At 36.5% G+C, this 8659-nt stretch overlaps 1 pseudogene; it reads left to right on the forward strand.

The window, feature by feature from the left end:
• Window positions 1–7712: 7712 nt before the first annotated feature.
• The window catches only part of LOC112095629, a 12832-nt pseudogene continuing 11885 nt past the window's right edge, over window positions 7713–8659 (forward strand).

Here is an 8659-nt window from a genome sequence, read left to right on the forward strand (position 1 = left end):
CTTTCTCGCCATAAGCAAAAAAATATCACTTGTGTTACGCGTGATCATTGGCTGTCTCTGACTGGGACCTATCAATTGGTATCAGAGCGGGTTAACAATGATGACCAACAAAGAACGTATTGAGCGAATTGAAGCTGATCTGAAAAGCATGGAGAGCCGAATGGAACGCATGGAGATTGGGATCAATGACAAACTTCAGCGATTAGAAGACACCATCAGCAAATTAGCAGAAACTTTCAATGCATCCAAAGACACCACTAGCCACGGCACCAACGAAACCATTGGTTCACCGCAGCCAATTCGAGAAGAAAGTGAAGGAGTAGTGAAGCTGCACGGTATGCCCAAGTCAATCATCAGCGATCGTGACCCTATATTCATCAGCAAATTTTGGCAAGAGTTCTTTAATTTATCAGGCACCAAACTCAAAATGAGCTCGGCGTACCACCCACAAACCGACGGCCAAACGGAGGTAATTAATCGATGCTTGGAACAGTACTTGAGATGTTTTGTTCACCAATGGCCGCGAAAGTGGCACTCTTTTTTACCGTGGGCAGAATTTTGGTACAACACCACATTCCACGTCTCCACTGGAATGACTCCATTGCAAGCTTTGTATGGAAGACCACGTCCAGCCGTGCCCATGTATCAACTTGGTTCCTCGCCGGTGCATGAGGTTGATCAAGCCTTACATTCGCGTGATGAACTGCTCTTACAATTAAAGAAAAACTTAGCCACAACAACTAACAGGATGAAGCAAACAGCTGACAAGGGTCGCCGCGACGTTGAGTTCACACAGGGAGATATGGTGTTATTAAAGTTGCAGCCCTATCGGCAGACTTCAGTGTTCAGAAGGGCACATCAGAAATTAGTTTGCAGGTACTTTGGGCCATATTTAGTTCTTCGCAAAGTTGGAGCCGTTGCCTACGAACTACAATTACCAGAGAATGCTCGAATTCACCCGGTGTTTCACGTCTCTTTGCTTAAGAAAGCCATGGGCGATTTCCTTAGCAACAGCGTCGATTTACCACCTGTGGATGACGAAGGCTCGGTGATCATGGACCCTGAAGCTATCCTTGACACACGTTGGGTGAAGAGATGAGGTAAAGTGATTGAGGATAATCTAGTCCGTTGGAAAAAAATCCGGCTGAAGAAGCAACATGGGAGGACACCACAATGTTGCACCAACAGTTTCCCAATCTGACCCTTGAGGACAAGGGTATTCTTCGAGGGTGGGGCAATGATAGACAGCACATGCATGAGCCACGAAGAATGCATGAGCCACGAAGAATGCATGAGCCACGAAGATCTAGAAGAATGCCAAAGCCAAATCCTAAGTTTGGTACGTGAAGGCATGAGTCCCATGCAAGCCATGCATGAAACATGCATGTGCTGAGATCGTGAAGATACGTGCTGGGGCTGGAGCCGTGATCTAGGAATACGCTTATCAACGATTGTGCAGCGAGTAAGGAGGGAAGATAAGACACGGAAGTTGTTTTCGATTATCTTTCGATTTCGAATTCTTAGCTAAGTTGTTATACTCGTTTATTTAGCCGTAATTGTAGGATGGAAACCAAAGTCTTGTTATTATAAATAAGCTCCAGAATATGAATAAAAGTATTGAGAATTCTAAACAATAATTATTTGGTCCTTTCTCGCCATAAGCAGAAAAATATCACTTGTGTTACGCGTGATCATTGGCTGTCTCTGACTGGGACCTATCAGTGTGATTAAGAGGAGTAATTGTACCTTTCCAGTTAAGAATGTATAGACAAGTAGTGAGTATTCCTTTGTTAATAGATTCCCAATGCTTTTAGAGAAAGGCAACTAACAAACCATTGGGATCAGGGCCTTGGTAGGGCATATTTGATATAGAGAGCTTTTGAAACTTTTTCAACTATGAAATGTTGGTTTGATTGCTTATTCATTTCTATTGTGATTTTAGGGCATAAATTAGCAAGGTCAAAGTTCAACTGCTTTCGAGAAGTGTTGGATGTTGCGAATAAATTTCTAAATTACTTACAGAAACCCTTCAATTTCGTCATCATCCTTAGTCTATTGATTCTTCTCATTAATTGTCCCATAGATCTTATTTTTTCTCTTTTTGGTGGAAGCTTTGTAGTAAAAGCACTTAGATTTCCTTTTACATTCTCTTAACTAGTCAACTATTGATCTTTATTTGCAGTAGCTATCTTTATCTAGCAAAATGTTCTTAACTTGATTCCCTAAGCTTTTTATCTCTTTTCTATTTTTATATTGCTTATAAATTTATTTTACAATTGTCAGCTTCTCCACCAGCTCTAACTTCTCATTCTTTTCCCAAACTTCTTTTTACTCTACCTCTTTAATTGAATCATTGATCCGTGGCTATCTTCTTCTAGGGTCCCACTAGCCTAATTTCCTTACTTATACTATTTATTTTTAACTATTTCCTTGCAAGATTTATATGGACTCCATATATCCTCATAATGAATTCTATTGAAGGACCTCTAGCATATCTCTTATTTGCAATCTTTCATGAATCTCTAGTACCACTTTATGGTGATTAGATCCCCAAGTACCAAGCTTGTGACAATTAAATTAGGAAAGTTGTTTCTCTAATCTTTACCCCAAGAAACCTATCAAGTTTTTCTTTAACATAATGGGAACTAAACCTCTTATTGGACCAAGCAAATGGATAACCATTCCAACTTAAATCGACTAGTTTACACTCATAAATAACTTCTCTAAACTCAGCAATAATATTAAGGTTCTTTTTAGCACCATCAGTCTTTTCGTTTGGATCTAAAATTTCATTAAAAATCCCCTAAACAGATTCAAGTTAAAGAAGATAAATTTAATAATATTCTAAGCAAGGTCTGGGTAAACTTCTTCTGAGCTATCTTTAGATGGCCATACATCCATGTACACTTCCATTTCTTACGATTCTTTATCTGAAACTAAACGTTAATATGATAGCTACTATAAGAAGTCACATTTACTGTCATATTTAAATCACATAATAATGCTAACCCACCTCATAAACCATTCCTATTAACATCATGACAATTATTAAACTTCAACTTTTTACTTACTATTCATTTGCATGGACGTCATTCTTGTTTTACTAATAGGCCAAGGTGATCTCAACGTGTTCCTATCAGAAATCCAAGATACACGTAAGAAGGATATGTTGTTGTGCTACTGAAGACTTGTTGTTGAAGCTTGAGTCTACATTGTTGGCCAACATTCACATGCTTAAGAATAGGTCGGGCAATTTAGTTATTTATTTATGATATAAGTAGTGTTTTCCTTATTTATAGTAATCATGATCCAGAGTTTAAGAGAAGTGATTCAACTTTATGTATTTATATTCCATCAAAATTCAATGAAGGCAATAAATAATTTCATCCAATTTAGTGGCTTTATTCTCACCATAAGAGAATTTTTTTTTAGCAATTGTAATCAAACGTTGAATGGGACTTAACATTAGTATTAGAGCTGTGACTACAATGGCAACCAACAAGAACAAATTGAACAATTAGAGCAAGTGTTAGGTGGACTTCAAGATTGAATGAATATAATGGAAATGGTTGTAGCTGATAAATTATAACATATGGAATAATCTATTAACAAGCTATCTGAAGCGTTACTTACCGTTGGAGCAGGATCTAACAGCAAGGGTGACCGTGATGGCCAATTAGCATCAGTCAGGAAGATCATTGAGAAAGTACAGAGGGAAGTTGACAGATGTTCTCATTCAAGACAGCCAAACTTGAGTTCCCAAGATATTCGGGTGATGAACCAACAAAGTAGTTCAACCGAGTTAATCAATTCCTCGCAAGATACCATAGAGTTATAAAAAGTTCCTTTGGCTTCATTTCACCTAGAACGAGAGGCTAATCAATGGTGGCAATGACTACTTTGGGCTTACAAAGAAGTAAGAAAAGTGGTGACATGGGCTGAATTTGAGGAAGAACTATAGGCATGATTTAGACCTTTCGAGTGTGAAAGCTTTGATGAAGCATTATAAAGGGTAAAACATATTGGTTCACCATAGGTTTACCAGAAAAAGTTTGAAAAACTAGTCAACCATATTTGAGGATAGATGCAAAAGGCATTGGTAGGGACTTTCATGGGAGGGCTCAAATAAAAAATTACTGACAATATATAAATGTTCAAACCCTCTCTAGAGGAGGCAATTAGCCTTGCTCACATGCGGGATGAGCAAATAATTCATCAACGAAAAATCACTCGGCCACCACCATTCAATCGACCACCACTAGAGCTATCAATCTTAACAAAATCAAAACCAACAACTGTTGTTTGTGAAAGCAAATCCAGAAAACCAAAACGGCAGAAGACTTTGTGTTTAGAAGCTGGAAACACTTAAACTCAAACGGCACAGGATCCTGCGTTTTGATGTGTACAAGAATTACACTTTTGAACGACGCATGGAGTTGTCGTTTAGATTTAAGTGATGCACGCATATGTCACGTGCTTGAGCTCAGCTTGCAAAGTTCGTTATTTGTCGTTAGAAGCACGAGGAACTCACATGAGGTGCTGGAGATTTTCTGGGTTCGTTAACTGAAGCTGTTATGGAACAGCTGAGGTGGAAGCAATTGGTTGGAGAGCAGAGAGAGCTGAAGAGAGAGAAGGAAGCTGTTTATATAAAGCTAATTTGTGACCCTTCTTGGATAATCCAAGCATTACTCTGTAATTCATCTCAAGGAAATCAATAAAGCTGCATTATTTCCCTCCAGTGGATGTAAGTTAGAGAAATCTAGCTGAACCACGTTAAGATTCTTTTGTTCTTTCGATTACGTTACTTCTGTTGATTCTTTAGTCATATTAGTTTAATCATCTAGTTCCAGAGTATCATCTTAGTTGTAACTTTTCAATTAAGCATCTTGCTGCATCTTGTTCTTTTGGCTTGAGGTCTTGGGGCAGAGTCTTGGGTTGTTTTATCAGTCTATAGCACCTGGGATTCTACAACAACTCCACTAAAATGTATATCTTGGGAACAAATGAGAAGAAGGCATGCTCAATGTCTCTCTTTTAACTAGGATGAAAAGTTTTTTATAGGACATAAATGTCGAGGACTACAACTTTTATTTTTGGAAGAGAACTTTTTAGATGACGGAGAAGATGGGGATGGAATTGATGCAATACTAATTGTGTTTCCTCCTAAACTCGAAATTTCTTTGCATGCCTTAACAAGATAGACCATCTTTAAAACCATGCGAGTATCAGCTAGAATTGGGCAGTACGAAGTCATGGTATTATTTAATAGTGGCTCTACACATAACTTCATCAGTGAGAAAGTAGCCATCTTGTTACAACTGCCAGTTATCCCTACTAAGCCTTTGAATGTGAGAGTAGCTAATGGCAGCCCAATAAAATGCTAGGGTAGATTTGAGCATGTGTAGATTTTCCTTCAAGGTATTTTGTTTTATCTTACACTATACTCTCTACCATTAATTAGGTTAGACTTGGTGTTAGGCGTGCTATGGTTAGAATAATTGGAACAGTAGTGTGTAATTGAAAACAAATGACTCTAGAGTTTAAATGGCAGAATCAATTTCAAAGGTTACAAGGGAATGAACAACCCATTCAAGCTGCATCCTTGAAAGTAATTTCGAAGAAACTTAGGCAAAGAAGTTCTATGTTCGCTATTTACGTACAACCATCTAAAGAGATAACACAACCAGATGCCCATCTAGATATGCAACAACTTTTGCTAACATTTTTGCTGAACCTGAACAATTACCTCTAGTAAGAGAAGTAAATCACCACATTCTTCTCAAAGAAAAAACCAAGCCTATCAATATGAGACCCTACAGATATCTTGTTAGCCTATATGACTATAAATACTGATTTTGATGATAACAAACCACATGTGTTGGTTAAACAAAGATTTATGTATTGTGATTTTATAATAAGAAAATGATTTTATGGAGTTAAGTTGTTTTTCATGTTGTGAATTAAAATGAAAGAATTTTACAATCTTTGATTTTAATAAATATTGTTTTAAATTTCGGATTTGGAACTATTTCACATATTTAAATATGCTTTCTAAAAGTTTTGGGATTAATGAAGTAATTTTTAGAAATTTCAAAATTGGACTTATTTGAAAAGATTTATAACGTTTTGGACCATAATACAATTATATAAAGTTTTAGGGTCAAACTATAATTTTTAGAAAATATCTCACTGTAGCAGTTACTGTAGCAAGCGGCTATCCGGATCCTGACAAATAGTAGACCGAATTTGAGCAGTAAGTTTTTGGGATATAAACGGCTATTCGGATTTCATAAGCGGTATACCAGATGTTCAAGAATTCAACTTTTGGCTGTAACGGTAACATTAAGCGGCTAACCGGATATCCATAAACGGTAAGCCGGTTATCACCAAACTCAAATCTAATTCATTTTCAAGCTCTCTTGCAAGCAAAATAAAAAAGCACACAACATTCATTGAGCTCTCATTTTGCAAATCATAAAACCTTGAATCATCTTTTGTTCTTCAATTTGTCTATCTACTCTTTAAGAGAGTTTTTATTGTAATCTTCAATTCCTCATCTTAATTGTGAGTGTTTGAGTGTGTGAGACACTTGAGTAAAGAGATTGGGAGATAATCTCTTTGTTGTAAAGGTTCATTGACACCTTGAAGTCAATTGTAAACATTTGAAGCCTTGGAAGGCTTGGATAGTGAAATCCTCAAACTTGGATCGCTTGGAGGCGTGGACATAGGCAGGGATTGCCGAACCACGTAAAAATTCGTGTATTTTTTTTTCTTCTCTCTTGCTCATTTGTTATTTTGCTTTTATTGAACTTATTGCTTTCGAATTTATTAAGGCGTTAGATTGGATTGTTGTGTGGTTTTGTTAGGATAATTTTTAAAATACCAATTCACCCCCCTCTTGGGTTGCACACTTGTATTTCATTTGGTATCAGAGTGAGGTGCTCTTGTTTAGACTTAACTGTCTAGAGCTAAAGATCAATGGCAACTCATAATGATTCTACATTTAGGGAAGGACAATCCACTACTAGACCACCATATTTTGATGGAAACGATTACCCGTATTGGAAAACTAGGATGAAAATTTACTTGCAAGCTTTAGATTATGAAATTTGGGAAATCGTTAATGATGGTCCTTTCATGCCTTTGGCTAAAAATGAAGTCGAGGAAGATATTCCAAAACCTTCGTGAGAATGGATAAATTGGAAAAGAGAAAGACCTTTCTAAATTCCAAAGCTATGAATGCCTTATTTTGTGCACTAGATAAGAAAGAGTTCCATAGAGTGTCTAGCTGTGAAAGTGCTAATGAAATTTGGCACAAACTTGAAGTTGTTTATGAAGGCACGAGTCAAGTGAAAGAGTAAAAAATTAGTAGGTACACTCGACAATATGAATTGTTCCAAATGGAATAAAATGAGAGTATATATACTAATTATACTAGATTTACGGACATATTGAACACTCTAGGAGCCCTAGGAAAATTTTTTTCTAATAGCGAGAAAGTTATGAAAATCAATAGGTCGTTACCTAAGGAATAGAGACAAAAAAGGATTGCCATTAAGGAAGCCAAAGATCTAAATGTCTTACCTATTGATGATTTAATTGGTTCTCTCATTTTATATGAATAAGATTTAGTAGCAAAAAAAGGGCATGAGGAAAAGAAGAAAAACATTGCTCTCAAAGCCTCAAAACGTGAGAGTGATGAGGAAAGCGAGATGGATGATGTGGAGTTGGCTATGTTGGCTAGAAGATTCAGAAAATTTTACAAGAAGAATAACGAGCAGAGAAAGTTTAGAAGTCACAAAAACAAAAAGAAGAAGAAAGAGCCAATTACTTGCTATGAATGCAAGAAGCCTGGACACATACAACCGGAATGTCCTCTCCTCAACAAATTCAAGAAGAAAGCTATGGTGGCCACGTGGGATGATAGTGATGAGGAAACAAGCGATGATGAAGAGCAACAAGAGATGACTAATTTAGCTCTCATGGCCTTTGGGGAAGAATCATGTAATGAACTTGATGAGGTAAGCGTTCTTCCTACATATGATGAATTACATGATGCCTTTAAGGATTTGCATGATGAATTGATGAAGATTGATAAAAAGAATATATGTCTTAAAAAGAAAATGATGGAGCTTAAAAATGAAAATGAATCATTTAGTACAAAGATTACGTGCCTAGAATTAGAGAATAAAACATTGCATGATAGAGTTGCATTATTTGAGAATTCTAGCACTTCACATGAGCACTTAGAGTCACACATGAATGACTTGAAAAATGAAAATGAAATGCTTAGAAAGAAGAGTAATGAAATAAATGAGATTGTGATAAAACGATGTTGGATAACTTGATAAACTCACAAAAATGTGTATTTGACAAAAGAGACATTGGTTATAAGCCAAATTTGAAACAAAAGTATTACAAGGGTTATTTTGTGAAGAATACATTTATTAATAATCAAATTGTATGTCATTATTGTAATCAAGATGGTCATATGAAAAATAGATGTCCAGTGAAGAGAAATGCGTATTATGGTATGAAATGTGTTTGGGTTCCGAAAAGAACCATTGCTCTCAAGGACCCAAAAAGGTTTGGGTACCTAAAACTTGAGATTTTCTCTGCAGGGCTTGAAGAAGAAAAAGAAGAATAATAAGTGGTACTG

This window comes from Citrus clementina, unplaced genomic scaffold (genome assembly GCF_000493195.1).
Source record: "Citrus clementina cultivar Clemenules unplaced genomic scaffold, Citrus_clementina_v1.0 scaffold_1, whole genome shotgun sequence".
Classification (NCBI taxonomy): domain Eukaryota; kingdom Viridiplantae; phylum Streptophyta; class Magnoliopsida; order Sapindales; family Rutaceae; genus Citrus; species Citrus x clementina.